General features: G+C 38.4%; 1 protein-coding gene across 2 annotated transcripts in view; it reads right to left on the bottom strand.

The window, feature by feature from the left end:
• plxnb1b (plexin b1b) overlaps positions 1–25943 on the bottom strand; it is a 143469-nt gene extending 117526 nt beyond the window's left edge. The window contains exon 1 of one of the 2 annotated variants that reach the window (XM_047582956.1): positions 25416–25943. The gene's annotated coding sequence lies outside the window, so the exon portion shown is untranslated. The remainder of the gene's footprint in view (positions 1–25415) is intronic. The other variant, XM_047582957.1, reaches the window with a different exon arrangement.
• Between the last annotated feature and the right edge of the window lie 1554 nt (positions 25944–27497).

The following is a 27497-nucleotide window of genomic DNA, read 5'->3' as shown; positions in this document are numbered from 1 at the left end:
TGATTAGATATGTGAAATCAATCAAGGCATAATAATCGTGATTATCCTAATATCGTGATAAATTCTCTAACAATAATTGTACTAAGGAAAACTGTAATCATGACATCCCTACTGCTGACTAATAAGTATGAGCTAGTTGCAATCAAACTAGGGCTGGGCGGTATGAAGAAAATGTACATAATTTTAAAAATGGTTGGTCAATGGTGGATTTTTTAAAAATAACCTCTAAACAACAGACAAGGTTCCTTTTTTTAGTGTTACTTCACCTTCACTACCCCTCACAGTGATGTAACAACATCGAAAAGGGTCCCATGTGAAACGGTATGGCAGTATATTAAAAGTTCATATCACAACAAAAATATATAAAGGTATTCGGTATGAACTAGTATACAGCACAGCCCTAAATCAAACATCATTTGTTTGCAGCTGTTTGTTGTAAACAGACATGTAACACTCTTTACCTGTTTTTGAATACACATGAAATGCTTAGAAATGGCAGCAGTCAATCGCTGTTGGGAGCTACACAAAATTACGAGGTGGGGCTAAAAAACACAGAACCCCCACTCCACAGACACACATACACACACACACACACACAGGCTCATTTGTAGCCAGATTAAAGCAACTGAAGTGGAGCGGGTGGATAAGATTATTCCTTGTAAGCAAAAAAAAAAAAAAAAAAAAAGGAAAGAAAGAAAGGAGGAGGATTATAGTGCACTAAACAGAACAGAACAAAAATTTTAGATCAGCTCAAGGAATGTCTAAATCAAAGCCTTGTTAATCCAGTCCAGTGAGGGCTACAGTGCAGCCTGTGTACTGTAGCCCTCACTGGGCCCAAGCTCAGTTTACTAGCTAGTGGGAAAGGTTGCCAGGAAACACTGCGGGCTCAGAGGGGCGTTTACTTTCACACACAAACACACAGATCAAGTCACATATTCATGCAGACATTTCAACACGAGTCATCAAACCTCTGGCTGTTTAAAACCATAAAAAATAGCTGTTTCTGGAAGAATCCCCCTAATCCCAGTGGGAGTGCAAACCAACAGGAAGTGTCATTGTGAAACGACACACGATAGGCAGCTTTTAGAAATACTCTGCTGGGGCAACATGTTTACTGCCTCTATGTGACGAGTAACAAAACATAAAGACACCAATAGTGTTTTTTAACCACAGAATATAACAGACTAGCAACAATAAAAGGAAATGATGATGTCAATTTGGATAATTGTATAAATGAAAAAACAAAAACAAAAACAAACATGGTATTTATTGAATTTATTTAATTGAACTAAAATTAAATCTCAAAACTGGTGTTGTATTGGCAGAATTAATAATAAAAAAAAATAAATAGTAGATTTTTGCTTTTGAATAATATCAGTAAATGTCCCATTTCTCCATTTAATCCGAATTCACATTGAATATTTTAGTGTAACAAATTAAGATTAATTTACTTCTTTTTTCCAAGTTTAGAAATTTTCTAGGCAAAAATGTGTCCACAAAAAATCAACCTCAATTACTCATATAATAATTTCTGCTGCTGGTGCTTTATTTCATAGTGTTTTTTTGCAGTGTTGTTTTATGCTCTTCTTCTCTCTCTATCTTCTTTGTTTCTACCTGGCTGGTCTTCAGCAGATGGGTCCCTACATATGAGCTGGGTTCCGCTTAAGGTTTATTCCTGTTAAAAGGGAGTTTTTCCTTGCCACCGTCGCCCTCAGGCTGCTCTGGAGGTTTCAGATAATTTTTTGTGAAGCGTCCCAAATTGAATTTACTGCTGCACTGTTTGCTCCAATGGAAAACAAAAACTCTCAAGAAAAGGTAAATACAGAGCAATCATTACTGAGAAAACATGCATGGCTCCTTTGCATACATCAACATGAACATAGCTTTGACACATGGTAATATCAGGTGTGTTGTGTGTTGTGTTGTTTTTATTTTGTTGTACCATTGATCAAAGTGACCGGAGTCAAATTCCTTGTATGTGTTCACATAATTGGCCAATAAAGCTAATTCTGATTCTGAATAGGGGCCTAAACTTCCCAGGAACACTATTCTGTACTTGCAGAGTCCATAAGAAGCCGGACAAGGTCCTGAACATTTAAGACCCCTGTCAAACATTCGTTTTTAGCCTTCCATAGCAACCCTCCCCTTTCCCAGGACAGAGAGTCCATCCCCCCAGGGTGTTTAAGGGGATGAGAGGGCTTTAGGGGGAGCACTCTTGGGAAAAAGGGTGTTTCTAGGGAAACTGAGGGTTCACTGTTCTCCAGCAGCTTTCATGGTTGCCACTTGGCAACAGTTGACTGTCGGTATTTCAGAATGCTGTTTGCTACGGTTGTCCGTGTGCTAGAAAAGCCACACACTCGCAATACCGAGAAAAAAACTTTTAGTGTCACCACAGCAGATGCTTCTTGTATTGTTCCGTCTAGAGTCAAAAGCCAAAGCCTGACGTCATGTAGATGATATTTGATTTCAAGCACACAACTAAGTCCATTCATTTCAAGTCATAATGCAAGATGAATAGCCTACTTACCTGTCTAACTACAGACATGTAATTCCAAGAATAATCCAGCAAGAGCAAAAGAGATTTCACACTCTTCACATTTCTAAATTTGAAACGTTCCCACAAAGCATCACTGAGTTTTAAGGTAAAGTCACATATTTTATTTTCAAAGATACCGAAGCCTTGATGCACAAGGTTACCTTCCAGATGGTGGCCATTCCCATTGCAGCCACACCCATTCACCTGTCTGTCCTCTGGAGAGACAGAAGGAGGAGTCTGCAGTCAATACCAGCTGTTCCCCTCCTTCTTAAAAGTCTGGTTCCACCTCTCTAACCCCCATTTTTTCCTCACAATACCCTTTGTCTGGTTGGCTGGTCTTTTCAGCTTCAACTCTAACAAAAGCAACAAAAGTGGCAGGGCCACTTTCCCTCCTCCACCCCCTGAGATAAGATGAAGGGGGTTACAAGACCTGTGGACCACCCGTTTCAAAGCTGCAGAGACCAAGCACAGCAGATGCTATCTGCAAGCAAAATATGTTAACCAACATCTGCACACACAAACATCCAAAATAAAATAATGAAAATCAGGAGACTACTAAAAACTACTAAATTGTTGGATTAGCATGTACTGTCCCGCCCAAAGTGAATGCAAAGTGTCTGACTTATGTTGTATGATGTATGTGAGGGGGTAGAGCGGATTGTCCATGAACCGCTAAGGGTTAGCGGTTCGATCCCCCGAGTGTGCCATATGCCAAAGTGTCCTTGAGCAAGACACTGAACCTGAACCCAGTTGCTCCCAGTGCAACTGGCGCTGCTGTGTGAATGTGTGTGTGCTTGTGTAAGCGAATGGGTGGATGTGTCTCTGACTGTAAAAGGGCTTTGAGTACCTTTGAGTAGGTAGAAAAGCGCTATATAAGAGCAAGACCATTTACCATTTATGTGCTCGGTATGTTCCTTTCCTTCTACAAGTTGATGTGAGGTATGCTGGATATTTTCCAGTATGGTGCTGTTCCATATTGTCAAATAATCTTTAACCACAAGATTATAACAACAGGTACCATAACATGCAACTAACAATGGGCTATAATTTATCGCATTAATTTATACCGCCAAAAACAATAACCACAATAAGAATTTCCATATCGCGATAAATGTGATAAACCCAAGCTGATGAGGCAGGTACAAAAAAAGCAAAAAAAAAAAAAAAAAAGGAATGGTGGAATGGCTGTTGTCAAATCTGTAGTTAAGCAGCTTATATGACTGTGCTAATAAGTACCATCTTTGAGCTCTGAAGACAAAATGCAGTGATAGACTGAGTCAAAAACATGGATTCGAATTATAAAATGATCGTGATTTTTATCGTTATCGTCAGAATGGCAAATATATCGTGATGAATTTTTTTTTTTAGCCCATCCCTACATGCAACTGTTACCCCTCGTTTGGTTTTTATTTCCACTGAAGGTAGGTCTGTTAAACACTGTGACTGATGAACTTAAGGAACATTTTAAGTTCTGCTGGACATAGATGGCTACTCAGATAGCCTACGCCAGTACGAACCATTCATACTTGTCCACTCTTTAGTCTGCTTTGCTCTGTAAAAACTCCACCCAAACGCTACCCGGGTGAATTTTTGTTTACTTCTCATACTTCCTGCTTCATTTTCAGCAATGGCAACTTAAACTGTTTCGCCAAAGACGAGTCATACAAATGCTTTTATCTCCCAGTTCATGATAACTGTAAAATGTGTTCAATTTAACAGCTGTTAATTGCGTATTAAACCACATTCATCTTCTGTTCACAGAACCAAATAGAGAAAGAAAATGTCAAAAGAAGTGACAGTCAAAAGCAATCGCTAAGTCCAAGACTCTTAATATTATCTACAACAGTGTTGTTCAATCACTGTGCTGCGGCACACTAGTGTGCCGTGAGAGATCATCAGGTGTGCCGTGGGAAATTGTCCAATTTCACCTAGTAAACAAATTGCATCGTACATTCAGACAACAGAATTAGTGATGCATGAATGTGACAGGTAGCGGTGACAGCATTGTGGCTAGCAAGGCTGCAATAACAGTAAGAGTTACCATTCATTCGGATTTACTTTCACCGGGGATGCTCCATTGTGCTTGGTGTGTGGTGAAAAGCTATCCAACAGTGCTATGGTACCAAGCAATCTAAAACGCTCCAAACGAAACACCATCGCTTGAAAACAAGAATGCAGACTATTTTGTTTGCCTGCGTGAACACACAGAGAAACATTTTTATGAAAAAAAAACAACACAAAAGGTAAATGAGAGAGCCCTTAAAGCTAGCAAGCAACTCTTCATATAACTCTTTCTCAGTGGGGATCAGTGACATCTTTCCCAAATATTATTGCTTCTGTGAGAATAAGCACCATATTTCTGTATTCCTGCTGCAGAATGCTTTTGGACAGAATTAGAGTTTGCAAAACACTCTTCTTCACCTCCTTAGTTTTAAGACCTCATTGTTGTGGCATTTCATGTTCAAGCTGTATTGCTGAAGTGGACATGTTAAGTGCACTTTTTATTTGAAAGAAGTAATATAAAGGATGATAAAATACTTTTTTGTGTATATTTGAATCCTATTCAAGACACTTTGATGAGAATGACTAAATTGTTAATTAAATTGCACTTTTTATTTGAAAAAAGAAATAACAGACGATAAAGTACTTTTTTCTTTGTGTTTATTTGATTCATACTCAAGACCAGGGCTGGGCAATTCATTTCTACAGGGGGCCACATGAAAAATCTGAGCTGTGTTGGAGGGCCAAACCAAACGATAACTTGAACTTAATTCTGCTCAATATTAATTTTCTCCCATTTTAAAAAACATTAAATTACATGTGTTGATAAGCTGCTACTGGTAATCAGAGGTATAAGAATATTCTCTACATTTATTTAAATTTATGAGTTTTGGTGTAGGTCGAAGAAGAAAATAAAACATAATAGATCTGTAGTTCTGGATATATATATATATGGGGGCTGTGGTGCAGTGGTGAGAGGCACAGCTTTGGGTTTGAAGGCCCTGAGCAAGCCCTAACCCCACAATATGCTCCCCGGGCGCACCCACCACAGGGCTGCAGCCCACTGCCCCAGCCCACTGCCCCAACTGTACACATGTGTGAACAAATGGATGGGTCAAACACCAGGACAGAATTTCCCCTTGGGGATAGATAAAGTATATCAAAAAAAAAATAAAATAATAATAATAATAAAAAAAAAAAAACGCATTGGAATGTTGGAAACTTTGGAAAGCTTCGGTGGACCAAGGCAGTTGTGTCCCTAGGCTGAAACATTCGGGGCTAAATTGGCCCCGAATACAAATTTTCAAGTTTTTTTTTTTTAAGATCACACTCTCAAAGTACGGTTATCTTATGTTGATGCTTCGATAAAACAATGTTTTTGGACAGGTTCGAGTAATAAGTAATTTTTTATTTTTTTTTAAAAAGCCACTACTTCAGCTTTGGCACACAAGTGCTTAATACCTCCAGGTCGCATGTGACGTCATACACTCAAAACACCAGCGTCAGGCACCAGGCGCACTTGACAACAGGCAGGCTTGACAACAGCAAGCTGTTCAGCTGTCTTTGGTCACAAAAAAATATTTCCATGTTTTTCCCCCCCAAAGGTGGTCAGCAATGGGAATGGGAATAGAAATTATGTAAAAATGTATAATTTCGAAAAGAGTGTTGCAGTTGGAACTACTAGAGGGAAGTAGCTAACGTTAGCTACCCAGCAGCTAGTTAATATTACATGGGAAAAAACGATCTGTTATTATTAGCATCTGTCTGTAAATGCAATTGTAGTGTGTGAGAATTGTGTACCTAAAAATAATTAAGCTTGGGCTTCTTCTAGAGGGGAAAGTAGCTAAGGTTAATGTTAGGCTATAAGGTCGAACCATCTTGTTTATTTTCTTTTTCATGCATGATAGCAGCTAGCTAGCAGACAGGGATCCTGCACAGCCTGCCTCTTTTACTGTAGCTGCTAATGTGTTAAATGGAAAAAACAATGTTGAAGTAAAACTAAATACAAATGAACAAGGAACAAATATGTAAAGAGTGCAGTAATAAAAGTTAGGTACAAGGAACAAAGACAATAGGTGGAGTTAAGAACAGTTAAGGCAGAGACCTAACCTGAAACCTGTAAGAGATACAAATATTATTAGAGAATGTTGTTGTTGTTAGAGAATGTTATGTTAAAGAATATTTAAATAATAAATACATATGAGTATGTAAAGAGCATTAAATGTACAAAGTAAAACAATGTAAATACTGTACATGACAAGATGCATTGCATAGTTCATTAAACATCTCAATGTTTACTATTGCTGAATGGTTGCTGTTGGTATGCTCAATATGATGAATGGAGCATTTTTGTGCCTGGGCTACTGAGGGAAGTTTGTGAAAATTGCTAGCCTATTTGGTATTAAATGGTAACCATGAAATGCCGCAATTCAGTCCAGAAGGACAGGTACCTGTAGGGTATGTGGAGAAATTTTGGCGCGCGCTCTGCCCACGCATCTGCTTAACTTTTCTGGGCTAAGCCTCCAGATGTGTCAAAATCATAGAGACGCCCCTGGACCAAGGAGGGACCATGTAGCTACATGAATTATTTTCTGTATCTCAATAAATCTCAATAAATGTTTAACCCTTTGAGACCTGAATGTCCATCTGCCCACAAAGAGAAGCTTGCTGTATTGGAATTACCGTAAGTCCCCAATGGAGAAAATTCAAGTTTTCTGGAGCTTTCTGGAAAAAATACTGCCATTACGGTAATGATGACGCAAGTTAGTTATTTCCTTGAGATGTCACGAAGGTCTTCCAGGGAAAAGCACAACTTCCCAGTGTTCAGCCACACTTTGAATAATAGCGCAAACCACTATGAGTTATGGGAATTCAAAATTGGCATGCTTTGACGGATGCCAGCGATCCGTTCAGGCTTTTAAGGGTTAATAAATGACAAAAAGCTGTTTCAATCATCCTTTTTGAAGAATTAACAAATGCAGATTCTAACATAACCATGACGTAAATAATACATCATGGCTCAAAATAAAAGCAACACAGTCGTATTACATGCACAGCATTTGTGCTTGTGACTGACGTACCGCGGGCTAGACAGGGATGCCCAAAGGGCCGTATGTGGCCCGTGGGCCATATTGCACAGGTCTGCTCAAGACACTTTAACAAGAATGACTTTATTGTTAATATAGGCTACAGAGTATCTTTTTTTTTTCTTTTTACATTTTTGGTTGGTGGTGTGCCTTGTGATTTTTTCAATGGAAAAAAAAATGTACCTTGGCTCAAAAAAGGTTGAGTGTGTAGAGCTGTGTATTGGCTCACATGTGAAAATCATATTAAAAATTAACCAGACAACACACAGCGAAAGTTTCCATCGAAGAAAAAAAAGTGATAACAAATGTCTAACCTTATGCTTCAGATTTCAAGGTAACAAGGAATGAAGAGCAGAGGAAGAAAAGCGTGTGTGTGTTCAGGTCTCATCTCATCTCATCAGAAGTGCAGTGACAAAGCCTAAAGCCTAACTCATCCATGACACCCTATCTAGGTGCCAGGCTTTCTTTGCTGAGGGCCTTATATAAAAAGCTACTTCAGCTCCACAGAACGGTGGTAAATGATATATGAGCATAGGCATGTATGAATATATGAGCAAAGGAACACTGATAAAATAGGAGCAGCAGAAAGTATCAAGTGTTGAGTGAGGACCAGTGAATTTCAGAAAAGTAAGAAAAGAGTGAGGCAGGAATAGCTTGGAAAATGTTTATTTTTGTCAATCCATTGCAAAACTATTCAAGTGTCAAGTGTATAATATGAATTAAGATGTTTATTGTATTTAATACAGTTGCACAGTGCGCAAGTGATCTAGTCTTAAATGAACAGCATCATAGCTGGTGAATTAATCCAAACCTGGTCCAGGACTGATTAATATTATAAATTTAATTTCTTGATAATTACAAATTACTTTTACTAATTATTAATTATTGCTAATAACCTTGCATGTTCCACCTAGCCCCTACACTGGAGAAAACCCATGCAGACACAGGGAGAATGTAACGTAATTTGTAAAAGTTACAGCTCAAACCTATGTGTCCTGTGATTAAACTAATCCAGTGTGAATCTGCATCTCAGTTATTTGTTTATTTTTTTTTTGTTTGTTTGCTTCAAAGCCTTCTTTTTTCTTTTTCTACTCATGGGACATGTTGCTAAGCCATTCATCAGTTTAGAAGAACAAAATTATGAATCGAAGTAACAGTGTGTTCATCAGTAAAAGCATGATGTATTTTTTTAACGCTTTCAGTTTGTTGATGACTTTAAGAATGGACCAGTCAAACTCCGCTCTTCCAAAAGGCTGCCAATATTAGAATAAATCGCTGTGACACACACAGTGCCCGATATCTCCCGCTGAATCTCCTCACGGTCTTACCAGTGCGCTGCCATGGTCGATAAAAAAAAGTGTGCCACATCGCTGCTGTCGCACTACACATTCACCTATGTGAATTAGATCCACCACATCAAAGCCAAGCCAAGAGAAGCCAATACAATCCTGGGTCAATTGCTGGGTCGGGTTGGTTTTCGACCTGGGTCAAACGCTTTAGACAAGTTTTGTAGTACCCAGTCAGTTGAGTTTGAGTTGACTGAGCTTGGATAAACTTCATTCATTCATCAGAGAACAATTGTGAAACACAGATCCATGCACCCACCCACCCGTGTCCATCAGCAGTTAATAATTTACATACAGAGCACTACAGACTTGAAAGTGGTTTCAACACTCAAATCTATATTACATTCCTCGGCACAGCATGCATCTGGTTCCCCATTTACATATCTGAATAATGAAAAGGCTACCCTGTCTAATTAAATCTTCAAAGAGTGTTATTACTTCTCTTGTTATCAAAGAAAATCCTCCAGATAATGGGTGCAGAAGGAGCTTTATCCTGTCCAGCTTAAGGTTCGGCATCAGTCATTTACATACATACATTTACATGCACATGAATAAAACAAATTATTGCCTTAATCAGACTCTAGCTGGACATTTTACGTGCATGTAAACACGTTACTCTGACTACAATCTGAGTTCTCTTTATCCAATTAAGACACCCAGATAACGCAATTGGAATTCGGTTTTCTCCGGCATGTATACGCTTAATCGGACTACAAAAGGATAACTCATGTGCCCATGCTCCACAGCTGCTGCGCTGCCATGTGACCCCGGAACAAAAATATCCAAGAAAGCCGGTCGTAGAAGAAGATGGCAAACAGAGCCAGTAGTAGGCTTAGGCGGTATGGTGAAAATATTGTCACACCACAGCGTTGCTATTGCATCTCAGTGCATGATGTTTCGAGTTTTCCCCCATCACTCAGCTAAGGATGCTAACCAGTTTGCATGTAAAAATGAGGGCTTTTAGTGCATTCCTAATTTTCTTCTAATGGGCACAGCCTACTAGCAGTCCCAAATAGCTTTATTTCATGACTTGTATAGCCTATGGTATTTGTCTGTTTGGATGGAAAAAAGTTAACTGTTGTTGCTTGAATTAGGCAATTTATTTTCTTTTGATTTACCAAAGATGTGATTTAAACTCACATGCAATGTTAATTGTTTTCTGCTGACTTTGTTGGCGTTTGCACTTTTCTCATTTTTATTAATGTGTGTTTTATTTCCAACATTAATATACTTGATTGCTTGGCACTGACTTCAGAAACATATCATTCTGTCAGTTTAATTTCTATAGAATGTGAAAAAGATATAAAATATAGCCTTCAATAGAACATAAAAAAAAAAAAAAAAAAAAACACACACAAAAATGTAAATACCAGCATACCACGGCATTTGGTCAGGAATATACCGGTGTATGAAAATATGGATACCGCCCAAGTCTAGCCAGTAGAAGAACCGTCTGAGGGATAACGCAAATCTTACCTGCACCAAAAGTAGCACGCACATTACGTAGGAGATTAAAAGAGCTGTACAATTTTCTGACTGGTAGTTGTTTGAAATGCCAGTCTCCTGCATGAACGACTCTTGTTTATTATATGATGTAATAGGTCAACTGGAAAGTGGGCCACATTAACATGGTATTATTCCACTGAAAAGACCCATTTTGCCACCTAGTGTGGAGGAGGAGGACATATTCTCGTCAGTTATTCGATTTTTTCCATTGCATCTAAACTGGGACAAGGACCATGTTCAGAAAGATGAATTTTAAGCATAGCTCGATTAAGCTCTGAATGTAAACGCACTGAATGTCTGCAGTAAGCCGCAACTGGAGAAGACAAGCAATCAAATCTGAGCTTCCAGTCACAACAACAACTGCCCAGTGGAAAGAATAAGCTACAGAACTATTAGATGTTCATGGTGTTGAGAATAGGGGACTTCTTTAATCAACTGCCGTGGATTTTCACTCCCTTAGGGATGCATTCAAATATCTTCAAATAAGTTCCCTTACTGCTTTCATTTAACTGCACTGTTTTCAGATGAGGCTATATTTAATGTATGCTATCTTGAGGTGTCAAGAGGGACATACTGTATCAGATTACGGCTCGGTCTTTTATCCCTCCATTCAGGGGTCTCACCACCAGCATATTGTACCTAATCTCAGTGCATCTGTTGGTTCACAAGTCCCACTAAACAGCTAGACCACTCTGATAAGGCTACTGACTTAATGCTCAGTGTCATAGTTAGATTGATTATTTAATCTGGCCATCCCAACCCTCACTGGGCAAGTGGAGTGGTCATACCCCAAGCCTCGACTGCTCCAGAACCGAGAACAGAGCTATGTGTGTATGTGTGTCTCTCGTGACCTTGGCTTCAAACATTAAGTTATTATTTACTGAGCTCGCACTTAACCAAACACAGCTACTCACACATCAACATGATCACAACAATAATTAACACAGTATGACACTTGTGTTTTCATGTTAAACTACACTGGCCAAAAAAGTCACACACTCTAATATTTTGTTGGACAGTCATGACTACAGCATATATTTGCTTTAGCATTGTTTTGATAAGCTTACAAGGTCACAAGATTTATTTCCATCCAGTGTTGCATTCATTTTTCACAAGATCTTGTACTGATGATGTGAGAGCGTGACCAGTGTGCAAAGCCTTCTCCAGCACATCCGAAACGATTCTCGATGGGGTTAAGGTCTGGACTCTGTGGTGGTCAATTTCACACAACATGTGTGAAAATGATGTCTCATGCTCCCCGAACCACTCTTTCAGAATTTGAGCCCAATGAATCCTGGAATCATAATCTTGGAATGTGCCCGTGCCACCAGGGAAGAAAAAAATCCACTGATGGAACAACCTGGTCATTTAGTATATTCAGGTGGTCAGCTGACCTCACTTTCTGAATGTGTGTCCCAGTTTACATGCAACAAAGAAAATTGGACCTGTCCTCCTCATCCACACTAGGTACATTATATACTATTACATAATATAATAAACAACTGCAGTAGTCCATGCAGCCGACCGGCATTTCAAACAACAAGATGGATAATGGTACATCTTTTTTAATCTTGTACGTAATGTTTGTGCTGCTTATGGTGCAGATAAGATGATTGACCTTCTTCTTCTGCGACCAGCTTTCTTGTATGTTTTTGTTCCAGAGTCATACGCCAGCGAAGTGGTTGTGGATAGGGATGTAACGATTATTGTGTTTATTATTTATTGTGTTTATTGGGATCCCCATTAGCTCCTGCACATCAACAGCTAATCTTCTTGAGGACCACACGTAAATTAAAAACAGTAAAAACAGAAACTAAATATAACCTGATGGCTAGTATTACCGTTTCAGATTTGTATTGTCATTAAAATGAATAATTTAAAATGATTACAAAAAGAACACAAAATAATTCACAGTGATACAGCTCATTTCTGGAGAGGCAGCAGCACTCACCCGCTCCTACACCGACGTGCAGTTTGCTTTGAAAACTGAAAACATGGTGGAAGGCACCTGCACTGCTCAGGTAACACTCACTTCTAATTTGATGAGCCCACGGTCCCATAACTCGACACACATAAGAAAATCAAATAAGGTCCTCAAAGAATACATGGATGAGTTTGGACTTGGCGATGGTTGGAGAATCAAAAACCCGACAAAGAGGGAATACACTTTCTTTTCCCCAGTACACCACACCTTTTTTAGAATTGACTATTTTCTGTCAAACAATTCTATTGTACAAAGAATCAACACTAGTATACACCCTATCATAATCAGTGATCATGCACCGGTGTCCCTCCACCTTCAAATAGAACCCTCCCTAAAACCGATCCCAGCTGGAACCCTGTGGGTTCTCCCCGATTTGGCACAACCCTGACTTTGTAAATAACAAAGTCCCTCTTCACCTCAGCACTTGGAGGCATAAAGGAATAACCCACCTCCATCACCTCTTCCAGGGGAACTTACTTATGAATCACACAGATTTATTTGATACGTTTGAAATAAGAAATGGAAACTTCCTCCAATACCTACAGGTGACCAAGACATCAGAAAGAAAATCCCAGTGCTCCAGGACTGCATACAGCCACCACAATTCGTCACCAACATTAAAAAACTCACACCAAAAAAGAAGAAAACCCTCTTTTTAATATATAAGCTGCTATCAAGCACCCATTCAATAAATGTACCAATATCAAAATGGTAAGCCGATCTTTCCCTGTCTACAGACTTTGATTTCTGGACTCAGATCTGCCAAAATATATTTAAAATGACAAAAAAATGGAATTTACAGCTGATCCAGTTTAAAATACTCCACAGATCACACACAACTCAATACAAGATGCATAGAATGGGCTTCTCCCAATCCGACAAATGTACGCAATGCACCCAAAACAATTCAGATTCTTATTTCCATACTCTCTGGCTCTGTTCTCCGGTACAGCACTTCTGGTCACTAGTAACACAGAAACTTGCCTTAATTTTGGACTGCAGAATCCCATTAACCCCTAACTTGTGCCTCATTAGTGACCTGGAAACAATCAGTCTTCCTCACCATCTATCACAATCTGTCCTTGTAGCTCTCACCATCGCCAAAACAATCCTAATGAACTGGAAGAACAAACAGTCACTAAACATTTCCCAGTGGTTGAACCTTCTTTCCGATTATATATCATTGGAGAAAATATCTGTGGTATTCAACTATGCAGACAAATGCAGAAAAGAGAAAAAAAAAAAGAAAAATTTGATGAGCCATCTCCAAGGGCAAACTTCCATCTGTCAAACTTTCCTACAGTGTGACAATAGAGGAAACTGAAGTTTTAAGTTTTACCCACCATCAGAATTAAAAGTACAATTACATGTAAAGTACATGTTATTGACATGTACAGCAGCACAGCAACATGTGTTTCTGCTGTGTACCAGCATTGTTTCTGCTATAACGCTGCAGTAACTCTGCTCCACTCTGCTTCAAATATGAGTATTAATATTCGAATATGCTTTGAATGGAGATCTTTAAAACAGTGTTGTTTTCGTCAATGATGAGGAAATTATTTCGTTGACGCCCCTTTTAATCATGACAATTACGAGACGATGATGAGCTAAACATGGCTCTTCGACGACTAAAACGTGACGAGACGTGTGTAAGTTTTCATTGAGGAGACAAAACTAGACGTAAATGTTAGTGGGTGATCTGTCATGACATTTCTGCCTACTCTGCGTGTAATCTGTCTGTAAATAGCTGAAAAGTATCATCAACGCTTTTGCATCCTGTCGTAGTTTAGTTACGCCCACCACCATGCAGCGCACATTCTGCACAACACGCCTGCAGCTGGTCAGACGGTCACTTGTCATACACACAGACATGAAACTGACTTTTTTAAAGACGGGTTGCAGTTCCCCATATGTCTAAATGAACAGCACAATAGCTAAGCTAGTTGCTAATAGCTAGCTGGTCTGGCAGACAAAGTCAACTTCAGTATATGCATTGCTCATCCACTGCACATATTTTGGGCATGTGTATGTTTATTTCACTTTAGCAAATTCTAAAAAATAAAGTCACAATTGCCAAAGTAAGATTGTTTCTATTCTTGGCTTTTTTTTTGGAGTAATGAACATTGATTCCACTGTTACCACTTCTTTCTGTGTGTAATGCATAATCCTTAGTAGATTAGAAAGTATTTTACTTTGGGGTGGAAAACTTGTATGTCTAAAAACCATTCTTTTATTATTGTAATTATTGGTGAAAACAGACGATCTACAAGGTCACAATGTGTTGCAATGTGTTGATCTCGTAGATCTGCTATTTTCACAACTTTTGTGTGACACTCTTGTATGATGAATTAGGGCATAAACCTTGATTCCAAATTCCAAAACTTACTGACGTAAATTACGTATATTTACTAAAACTTTGACTTTTCGTCGACTAAAACATGACTATCACATGTAGAAGTGACAAAAATGTGACTAAAACTAAAACCATTTTCGTCCAAAAGACTAAAACTAAGAATTTATCTAAAATGGCCACCAAAAGCAACACTGCTTTAACATTGCTTTAAATCTAGCGCCTCCAGATGACGTCAATTATATATTATATCTCGATATTAACTAATATTATTGCTATAAATTTAAACTAAATTTAGACTATTTAAGTTACACAAATTGTAACATGTTCTGTTCATCCACTATTATACATTCTGTAACCCTCTCTGGAATATTTTTGCGAACTGATGCTGCCTCAAAAAAACATCTTCTTTTAAAGTTTGTGTTCAGCCTTTGCCTGAGTGACTCTTTAACTTTTTTTTGAGGCAAAACAAGTTGGTAATGTTGAATGAAGATCTACTAGCACCTCATCAAACATTCAGATTGCATGATTTCTGTCTGGTTGACTTAATATTCCAGAGTAAAATACTTCCGAACAGCAGACATGTTTGGTCAGGTTCTTCTACTTCTTAGATTTTTGGCAGATTTCATGCTAACCAACCCACCATTAAGGAGGACATGAAACACTACACGTAGTTATAATGATTTAAAGAAAGTCTCTCACACTAAAAAGATTATTTAAATTAATAACTAATGGCGAAAGGAATTTCAAAATCATAGGGCGCCGCCATTGCTATTGTGTCGCTGGATGTGATGTCATTAGAGTAGTTGCCTCAACTTGCGGTCACACTGAGCAGCTGCATTGAAATTGACAGGACAAGAGGAGCAGATTAAAAAAATGAATTAAAGGAGGCATGTTGTGCATTGCTACTGGACATGAGTTTTATAAAGTTAAAGACCGGGAGAAACTTATGCAATAAATACTGACAAATTAAGCAGTTTTTTAAGTTATTCACAATAAATTTACTTAAAGTTGTATTAAAATGATCGAGTGTTCCAGATCTTTTTTTCACTTGTTTATTTTCCTTAAAACAAGGACACATTTGTATTCTTCCTATGCTATTTCTAAAATGAAATGATTGAAACAAACAAACAAACTAAAAGTCTTCATTAATCTGTCACATCATTTTTCATCTCAGCTCACTCCAGGCCAAGTCCGTAAAGGTCAAATGTGCACAACATAATGGCAGCATTTATACACAGGGCTTAGATTTATTCAACAAGTCCAAACAGCTCTGGGTCCTGGTGTCTGACTTTATCCAGGTGTCAGTGGAACAACGGGCCAGCTTCTTATTCTACTAGTGAACAGTAATTCACTTCATGGCCAGTGAAAACATTTGAACCCCTCTTAAACATTCTCTCATTTCTCCATCTGACAACAACCACAACTTAAATCTGAGGGAGCAATAAGAAAGCATTGCTTACATATAACTGTCACAAGTTACCAATTTTCAGTAGCTACGGTATATAGTATACACTTACTTGCCACTTTATTAGGTACACCTGTTCAACTGAAATAATATAATATAATATGAAATATTATTGTTTATTTCATATTATAAAATAAATAATATATATAAATAATCATCCAGAACACATCAAATTAAGTGTGGGATGCCCCAAGGGTCAATTTTAGGGCCAACTCTTTTTAATCTCTGCATGTTTCCTCTTGGGGACGTCATCAGGAGGCACGGCATCAACCTTCAGTTATGCTGATAATACACAGCTGTATATCGCCGTGTCTCCTGATGACACAGGGCCTACTGATGCCCTTTTAAACTGTATTTTAGATATTAAGTCATGGATGGCATAGAATTTCCTATAGCTCAACCAGGACAAAACAGAGGTTTTAGTCATTGGTCCTGAACGCCAGAGAGAGAAACTTTTACCAAAACTACAGGATTTTAAGATATCACAATCTGTTAAAAATGTGGGCGTGATTTTAGACTCTGAGCTAACTTTTATTCCGCACATCAATAATGTAACAAAATAGGTTTTTACCATCTTAAGAATATAGCCAGAGTCCACCTGTTTCTTTCTCAGGCTAATACGGAGGTGGTGATGCATGCTTTTATCTCCTGTCGTCTGGATTATTGTAATGCTCTGCTCTCTGGTCTTCCTAAAAAGAGCATTTACAATTTACAATTACTTCAGAATTCAGCCGCTCGTGTGCGGACAAGGACCTGGCTCACCGTGCATTTCATGATCGATTTTAAGGTTCCTTTAGTAGTTTTTAAATGTCTTAATGGTCTTGGGCCTTCTTATCTGTCTGACTTGCTTTTACCGTATCAACCCTCGCGAACCCTGAGGTCCTACGGCACAGGCCTTTTAACAATATCACAAGTTAGATCTAGGACACACGGGGAGGCGGTATTCAGTTATAATACCCCCCGACTGTGGAACAGCCTGCCAGAGAACCTCAGGGCCACAGAGCCTGTTGATACTTTTAAAAAGAGGCTCAAGACTCATCTCTTTAATCAGGCTTTTACATGATTTTATTTTATTTTATTATTTATTTATTTACTACTGTTTGTCATGCATTTTAATACTTTTATTCCACTCTTCTTAGTACTTACTTATTTACTTTTATAATATATTGGTATTACTTACTTGCTTATTTCATTTTATTTACTTATTTTATTGATTTATTTATCATTTTATTTATTTATTCTTTCCCTACCACATCTTACTGTTTTAGTCTTTTAATTCTCCAGTCTTTCCACGTGGGGGCATGCCATGCTTGGGACGCCGTCCTGTGGGTCCCTTCGGCCCCTTCCCCCCAGGTGATTGTTTTTTTTTTGTTGTTGTTTTTTCGCCTAGGTGATTGGACACCCCACACTTAGGTGTGGGGCCCATCTCTCTCCCCGGGTTGGGGTGAGCCCCGTGGTGGCATGGACGGGCCCCCCTAAAGGTAGCGTCCTCCTTGTCTTAAGCCTCAGTGCCCTGCCATGTCTCAACAGCTCTTACGTTCAGTGCATTTACATGCAGAGCTTAACCGAGCAATGCTCAAAATTCGACTTTCTGACTACAGTCCTTGTCCCAGTTTACATGCAGCGCAAGAAAATCGAATAACTGTTCTCCTCCTCCACACTAGGTGGCGATACGTGTCTTTTCAGCGGGTTAATACCACATTAATATGGCCCAATTTCCGTGTTGACCTATTACACGATATAATAAACTAGAGTCGTTCATGCGGCGGACCGGCATTTCAAACAACAACCAGACGGATATTAGTAAATTTTTTAATCTTGTACGTAATGTTCGCACTACTTCTGGTGGAGGTAAGATCCACGCTATCAATCAGACACCACCGTTTCTCTTCTTCTTCTTCTGCAACTAGCTTTCTTGGACGTGTTTGTTCTGGGGTCATATGCCAACGCAGCGGTCGTGGAGCATCCGCACACGCATTATCCGATTGAAAAGTCTAATTCAATCACATTATCTGGGTATCTCAATCGGATAATGACAACTCCGATTTTAATCGGAGTAACGTGTTTACATGCACTTAAGTTCTCCTGTTATCTCAAATAATTTTTGAGGTGCATGTAAACGTGCTAACTGTATATGGGTGTGAGTGTGTGTGTGTCTGTGTAATGTGTGTGTGTGTGTGTGTGGAGGGGTGGAGGGGGGGGGGGCGTGGGGGGGGTGTGTATGTTCTTGATTTGTTTCTTGTAGTTCTATGTTTTTATTTGAGAAGCACTGTGTTGCATTTTCCGTTATTGCATGAAGGGTGCTATATATATATAAAGTTTGATTTGATTTGATCTGATCATTATCATAATCATCATTATGATCATAATTGTCGTCTTCATAATCGTGAATATTCCATCTCATTTTTTGGCCTAATCTACCGGTAAGTCACCCATTCGGCTTTAAGGTAACATGAGCAGATGTCCATGGTTTAAACTAACACTACGCTACAGAGAGGAGCCCATCACCAACTTGACATAAAAACACAGAAGTCATACACTCACACGATCTCATGGTCTTGCCAGTGTGCTGCCATGAAAAATCAATGAATTCACGTATTTTAATTCACCTTTTTGGATCAAACAGGCTTTTGTTTATAACATTTCACCATACATGAAAGGGTGATCTTTTCAGGACAACAGTACCTTTTAATGTAATTAATATCTTACAGAAATACTGACCCCGCCTTTGAAACCACCAATACAACACACAAAAGCCCAACATGTGTAGGGTGTCCCACATTTAATTCAGCGAAATAATGTCCTTTTTTACATTATGTAAATTCAGAATAATTCCAAATCTAACGAAAACAACTTAAATTTGCCAGATTCAACCCACTCTTAAATATTTAAATTATATTAAGTTAATAACATTAACTTAATATAATCCATTCGCCACAGGTGTCCAAAGGAAAAATAAGCGACAGTTCCGTCTGCAAAAACAAGAAAAAAACAAAAATGTGCAATCAATCGCTAACTGGCATACCAGGAACAAAAAAGTTGTTTCATTCATTCATTCATTCATTCATTGAATGTCATTTCTATTTTATACCAAGAATGAGCTGTGAGTCAACGTAGGGCACAGACGAGTACTGCCTCCTCGATATATGGTTGGAGGAGAGCATATATCAGCTGCTTCACGCGCAAAAATGCCGACGTCTACAGCCAAATCACAGAGGGAATGTGCGAGGCAGGCTTTACCCAGACTCCAACACAGTGTTGGCTTAAAGTGAGAAAACTTCACCAAAGATCGCGCCAATAATTTTTATCCAGTGTTTAAGTGACTACGGGACACACGTGGGTTTGTTTACAATGTTGATCCGCTTGTCAAAAAATGCAATGTGAATACAAATTAGGGGTGGGCGATATGGCAAAAATATATCACGACTTTTTAAAAAAATAAAATCACGATTTCGATTTTATCACGATCTTAAATTGAAAAATGAAAAACAGACAATTTAGTCCAAAGGACCTTTCTTAACAGATTTTATTTTTTAAATAGTCGCAGTTTTGTCTGCATGTTGTAAACAACAACATTCTGATGAAGTGCACTCTTGCAAAAGTAGTAACAGAAAGTAACATTTCAATCAAAGACTGACAGTCATTTAAACAAGATTTATTTATCAAAACACTAAATAGCTTATTGAAACGCAAAAACACAAACTTAAGTGACTGTGATTATCTCTTTTAGTGCAACAATTTTGAACAAAAAAAAATATCAGAACATTTGCCTGTGCTTCATCAGTTGAGGAAAATCCAAACCAATTCCATATAATGGAAATGGATTTTTTTTTGTGACCAAATCCATTTGGCTTTCAGCCATGACTCTCCATGCGGCAACCGCTACATACATAAACAAGGAGGTGGGTAAGAAAGCGCGTCACTGCCCGTAATTCGCTATGATTTTTCGGTCAGGTTGACGACATAATATGTCTGGTGCGTCGGCGCATCAGCACAGAACTGCAATTTATAGAATATGCCCTAGACGATCCCACGATCTCTGCAGTTTGACAGATCGTCTTCACATTGTAATCCTTCACGATTTAATATCATCATATCCCCCACCCCTAATACAAATCGTACCGAAGCTTTTTTTTTCTTTAAAAGGTCCGGACCAAAGCAAGTGAGCTATCGGACTTTCCTGGTGTGAATATGCCCTAAAACTGTTTCACTGTATTATTGATAAATGCTTTTGATAATAAATGCAGAAACTACAATGTTTTAAATTCATCTTTTATTGTGCAACCGTTTGACACAACCTAAACATATGAGACAATAATTGTTTTTTGTTAAAGTTGGGTCAAAACCAGCCTCTTGTCTTCTAAATGCAATTGGAAGTGAAGTTGCACTTTCATTACACGGGTCTCGGCACATTTGTTTGACCAGTGTGTAGTGCCAGTATTACCAGCAAATTTCAGAGAGACACCTGGATCCTTCCAGTAGTCCTTCATAATTTTTATTATTATAGTTACAATAAACATTAGCAGTAATGACAACCAACTCCCGTTTCATTAACGAAATCCTAAATAACAAATAATAATCAGATTTCTATTTACATATTCGTGGTAATTAGGGATGTCATGATTACAGTTTTCCTAAGTACGATTATTGTCAGAGAATTTATCAAGATATTACGATAATCACGATTGTTGTGTGTTGATTGATTTCACAAATCTATTCATATGTAAAATCACATGAACACTCCTTAAAGGTCTTAAAGTTTAATCTATTTCTATCTTTCGATGCTAAAATATAATTATATCACTCATTATATGATCCAATATTTGTATTTGTACACACATACACCTGGGCAAAAAGAAAACCACTCGCTGAAACATTGGATAATTTAACGTGTAGCGTCTGTCACCATCATCATGTCATATTGTCAACAGACCAGTGTGTAGCGAGAATGTCAGCGCTCAAAAGAGGAGATTATAAACAGAAATGGACAGGTGATGTTAAACGTCTGGGCCACAATAACCTCCTTCTTTATTGATAAACCGAGCGTCGTCCAGCGAGTCGAGACACTGAAGCAAGTTTACAAAGTGACTGGTGGTAACTGGTGGTAAGAGTAGATACTAAGCAAGATAGTTATCTGTGGTTTACCTTAGTAGTCACGAGTACCCAAGACATTTGAAGGAGCGGCGGCTAGGATTTAGGAATGGCAACCCGCCGCTGGAAACGCTGCATGGGTGTTGCGTAACTCTGTTTTTGTTCCGTCCGAGTTGCCCTTAACTATGGTTCCGGAATACTATTTGTATTTATACTATTCCGGAAATGTTACGATCAATTAATTGCAGTGCTTAATACCGCAATTAATTGTGAAATCAAGTAATCGGGACATCCCTAGTGGCAATAAAACTACTTATGAGCCACCCTGTTGACAGATTGTCACTCTCTTCACATTTGGTCAAGCTTATATTGCTTTATTCTTATATAGATATATTTATATGCGAACAAATATGGCGCATCGTCCATGGCACTGAGAGCCTATCCCATTGTGTAAAAATTAAAAAAAAGAATACATAAATAGTGGATGATAATTGTCCAGTATCCATGAGGTGGTTTTGAGCAAACAAAACAAAACACAGGCAATGTGCGCAACCTGAGTGCCACAGAAGCGTAATGATACGTTATATTTGTTCGCATTTAAAAACGTGTCACTGTGAGGATCCAGGTCTTACTGAAATTTCGTGTTCCCTGTATGTTGTGAGTACTGCCAATGGTATTAACAGCAGAATTTGCAGCTCCTGCTGAGAGAACTGCGTGCCTGTTTTTTCCTCCCTCTAATACATCATCACGTACATTGCAGGTAAACAATGGACGGCATGGGTGTATTTTTTTTTTAATGCTTTCAGGCTGCTGATATTAAATAAATCACTGTCTCTCGCACAGAGCCCGATATCTGCCGCCGAATCTCCTCTCCTCCTCAGATGCAGCTCACGGATTGCCAATTACCATGATCGTTGAAGAAGTGTGGGATATCGATATAGAAGCTGTATATAAACACAGTCCTACATGCATTCCCCAATCGGTGCAATTTCCCCAAACATGACTAGGATTAATTAACCTTTTTGTTTTAAAAAAAAATGAACAAAAATCTCCGCCCTTCAGAGATCAGTCTTTATGGGAGTAGTACAAAATTTGTTTTTGAGCTGAAGCTTCTACAATGATACAGTCTGTCAGGCTGTCGTGTGACAAAATCAGAATGTAACACACAGATAAGGAAACATTAAAGCGAAAAACCCAGGTCGTTGTGGCATTCCTATTAACATCAAAGCCGGGTTGAACCAAGTCGATAAAAACCCAGGTCGGGACATCGAGCTGATGTGAAAGGGGCTTTGGTTTGCTGGTGAGAACCTAAGTAGCAATAATAGTCTTCACCATTGTTTACAGGATGTGAAACCTGTGGATTTGCGCAATAACCCTAAGACCCGCCTCCCCTTCTCACACATATTCACATATAGTCTCCTTCTTTTGTAGTTCACTCAGTGCATTACCGCCAACTACTGGGCTAATGTGTGGAAGTTTGTCAACAACAAATAATATTTATTAATCATTTTTCGAAAATCGTTAAATATGACAGGCGCACATGCATGAGCAGATGCAAAAATTTACTCGCACTGTCTCAAATTTTAGGGGCAAAATGAGACCACTTAGGGGCAGTTTGGAGCTCTGTGTTTACATGCACATGAAAAAACTGAATTATTGTCTTAATCGGACTCTAGACAACGTAAGTACATGTAAACACCTTACTCCGACTAAAATCGGAGTTCTCTTTATCCAATTAAGACATCCAGATAATGCCATTGGAATTCGGTTTTCTCCGCCATGTATACGCCTTAATCAGACTACAATTTGATAACGCGTGTGTACATACTCCACAACTGCTGCACTGACGTGTGACCCCAGAACAGAAACATCAAAGAAAGCCAATCACAGAAGAAGACGATAAACAGAGATGGTAGAACAGGAGTCGGCAACCCGCGGCTCCGGAGCCTCGTGCAGCTCTTTCGTTCCTCTGTTGCGTCTCTCTGTGGCGAGCAGTACGGGGCAAGGACACTAATCAAAGCCGTTCACTTTTTTACGCTAACTGCCTCAGAATAGCAGCAACTAGTCACTCATCGGTGAGCAAGCAGAGTTACACAACAACTGAATGACACTGAATGCCAAACCACACTCATGGTTGTAACATCAAACAACCAAAAAACACTGAACTCCCACAGTGCATTGCAGCACATGTACTTGTTGCTATCGAGTATTTAATTCAAAGGTATTTTTATTTTAGTGTGTTAGTTTTTGAAATATAATTCTAAATTTGAATTGACGATGACCTTTTAACGTAAAAAAAACAAAAAAACAATGTATTTAATTTTTTGTCACTCAAAAAATACCTCACAACCGCCGACATGCGAAACCCGCCGGCAGGCGATGGATAAATCCCTGTTATGTTACATAAATGCAATTTCATTTTCTCTGTAGCAGTTATTTCATTTCATAAATGCAACACACTCAGGGCCTAGCATAGTGGTAAAAACGATATATGCAGTGTTATCCTCATTTTAGATGTCAAAGGGGTTTTGTGGCTCCCACTGTTTTCTTTTCTGTGGGAAAAAGAACCCAAATGGCCCTTTGAGTGTTGAAGGTCGCCGACCCCTGTGGTAGAAGGACCGTCTGAGGGATAGCGCATATCGTACTTGCACCATACGTAGGAGATTAAAAGAGCTGTACTATTATCCGTCTGGTTGTTGTTTGAAATGCTGGTCTGCTGCACGAACGACTTGTTTATTATATGACGTGGCTGAAAAGACACATATCGCCATCTAGTGTGGAGGAGGTTGACATGTTCCCGTCAGTTATACGATTTTCTCCGTTGTATGTAAACTGGGACAGACTGTAGTCAGAAAGTCAAATTTTGAGCATAGCTCAATTAAGCTCTGCATGTAAACGCACTGAATGTGCTGCTGTAAACATAACCTATATCGATACTAGATGACAATTAGCACAACACTATACATATAACTGTGTATTCAATAGCCATATTTTCTAGTGCACATGTCATATTTATATTGCTATTCATATTTATATTTTTAATATAAATATGAATAGCAATATAAATAATAAGTGAGAATTGAATGGTTTTTAACCATTCAATTCTCACTTAGAATAAAATGACACATTTCTTTTTACTACTGTTTATACGGAGCAAACTGAATAAACAAAATCCTGTTTGCCCTGTACAACTTGTGTTCTGCATAAATGATATTCAATTCGATTCTATTCTATCCCCAGTCAAATGGGCACACTCAGTGGAATAGATGACCTGGGGCAGCTTCCTGGAAAGCACTGCCTGTAAGTGGAGCAGCACTAACAAAGTAGAACTTCACACACACGTCATTGTTTTATGTACGAGTTGTATCACCTCACACAGAAAGCCTACTAAAAAATACTAGTGAATATTTACGCATGGTTAGACTTTGAGGGCCAGAGTAGAGTTAACTCAAGCGGCCACTCACCATGTCGGTGCTTTTCCACCCATATTATTGTACATTTTCATTTATCGTTCCTATAGTGTATATTTATTTCTTCTTCTATTTATTGTATATTTGTACATATGCAAATCGTGTACGTTTTTTGCTTGTACTTTTGTGTTTTATTAATTGTATTTATTTATTGTTATTTTAAAAATAGGTATTACACACCTGTTTTTCTTTTTACTAGTGATTTTCAAGAGTGTATTTTATGTACAACTGAAACCATGCAGTTTTCCTTGTGATCAGTAATGTCTATCTAGGTCTAAATCGAGTTCCAGACTAGTTACCAGTCAGTCGCTTCATTTTGTGTCGGACATAAACTTGCGGCTCACTGCTGAATCATTTCTAACAAATAAAGCACAAGCCTGGATTAAATCAAAGTTTCAAAAAAGAAAAATCTTACACACATTTCAAATACAACAGTAAACGTTACTGCTGCGTTGATAGTTGCGGCCACAGAGCAAAAACTGAGAGAACGTACGCGGTTTAATGTCTAACTGAGATGAACTAAAAAAGTGGATTCCGTTGAGCAGAGGCGGGCTATGGAGACCTCGCTGCTACTCACCATGCATTGTGCACAAACTCAGTCAGGACGCCGTCCAGTCCTCCGAGCAGCAAACTTTCAGTAGCTTCATTCAACGACTTTCCATTTGCCTGCAGCCGGTGCTCGTTTGTTATTCCTCCCTCGAGGTTACGATAACGTAGATTACAGTGTCGTCCTGTCCCGACACATTTCCCCGGAGTTATCAAACTTTCGCTGGTTTACGCACGTATCCACTCGTTTAAAAATGGTAATTTAAAAAAATCAGTGTCGTTAGTCCGTGCTGTAAAAAGTCTATTTTCTTTTCTTTGCTCTGCTGGCTTTCACTCGGCAGGTCTCTGCCCCGTATGTAGCGTTGGGAACAGTTTGATGCTGCGCTCAGTGATCAGCTCTCCACAGGCGTAATGAGGGGTTTGGCAAAGAGAGGTATCGTGCTACCTTCAAGTGCTTTCCGCAACTTTTACAACCAAGCTCGTGTGGCTAGCTACTACGTTCATACTCTACATACCATGACTGCACACGCTTTACTCACGACGACGTTTACAGCTATTGTCGTTGGTTGGTTTTATTTTTGTGTCCGCTAGTCTGAAATATGTGTGGGTCATAAAAATAGTATTTTCCCTGTACCGGAACGCATCACTGGCCTTTCAATAAATGGTTGATGCATGACAGACCCCTGCTGGCTATGGAGGACCAATTCTGACATAATAAATAAATAAATACATACCTGCCATAAATAAATACATAGATACCTAAATATATGCCAGAAATAATGAATTAAATAAATAAATACCTAAATATGTGCTTTTTATTTATTTATTTATTCATTTATTGACGCACCACTTCACATGCACAACGAAACCTTATTCAGATGAGGTGGCCTGTCTACACTGGCTGAACGTTCACCGATTGGTTGATAGATTCATGAGTGCACGGATCAACTGCACATGCCTGGATGCCATGGATTTGAAATGAAGCAGGCTGGTGCTAATATAAACATAGATCCCTGCGTGTAACTCTGCATTATGTAATAATGTAATACATTTTCACGTCCTTATATAATAACGCCGTAAATCTGTATAATATGCCACATTTTGTAATAGAAATCTTGATCGCAATATGTAATAAACTTTGCTGCATTTTGTAATAAGCTGTCACATTTTGCATCAGTTATTACAAGTTGCGGATGTTGCACTTTTTTATGAAGAAAATGTAATAATTTGGTGCATTGTGTAATAATCCACCAAAATGGATGTCTAAATTTGAAAAAAAAAAAAGAACATTAGGACCATCAGAAAAATAATAATTAATTCAATACTGACTTTAAGCATACCAGCATGAATCATAAATATGAATTAATTTCTAAAACTAAGATGTATCATTGGTCAAGAGAGTGTGTAAAAAACTGCTTAATGGGTGTTATTGGCACAAACATTACCGGTGCACTGAAATGTCAGGAGACATGCACATGCAAATATTATACATGATAGAAAGCAGACAATAGACAAAAACAAATATGGAATGGAATGTTTTTTTATTCCAGCTCCATTTCTTTAATGCAGCATTGATGTCTTTTCCTGTAGTCGATAAAACAACAATGACCATCAAAACTAAACCAACTATAAACAGCGAGAAATAATCCATCACATCAAAAAGATCTATCCCTAATATGCTTATGTAATTAAAAAAGAAGTCTATAAACGATTGCCTGGGAAAGGAAATATTTGATATATTTACAAGAAATTTATTAGAGACTTGATGGGGGGGAAAAAACTTCTCTAGTAGCATTAGAAAAACTTTCCCTCAAACATAAACTTGTCTTACTGTTAAACAACCAGTATTTTTGTAACATAAAAGATAATCAGTCTGCAAAAGAACAACAGACACTTCCATATTTAAATCATATCTTTAAATGATGTCTTTCTTTCCTAATCCTCTCTTTATTTCTCTATTTCTTCCAAAAAGTGTCCTTGATTGTGAAACGCCCATGCGACTTGTGCCTCAAGACAACCCAGGCTTTCATCCACTTGTTATTTCTCTGAAATAGCTCCTCCCATGCCAAGCTAATTTATAAATCCTCATAATACTAATAACATTGTCATGGTC

This window comes from Mugil cephalus, chromosome 4, assembly GCF_022458985.1.
Source record: "Mugil cephalus isolate CIBA_MC_2020 chromosome 4, CIBA_Mcephalus_1.1, whole genome shotgun sequence".
Taxonomy (NCBI): domain Eukaryota; kingdom Metazoa; phylum Chordata; class Actinopteri; order Mugiliformes; family Mugilidae; genus Mugil; species Mugil cephalus.
Note: the sequence above shows the minus strand (reverse complement) of the source record. Positions and strands in the feature narration are given on the sequence as shown.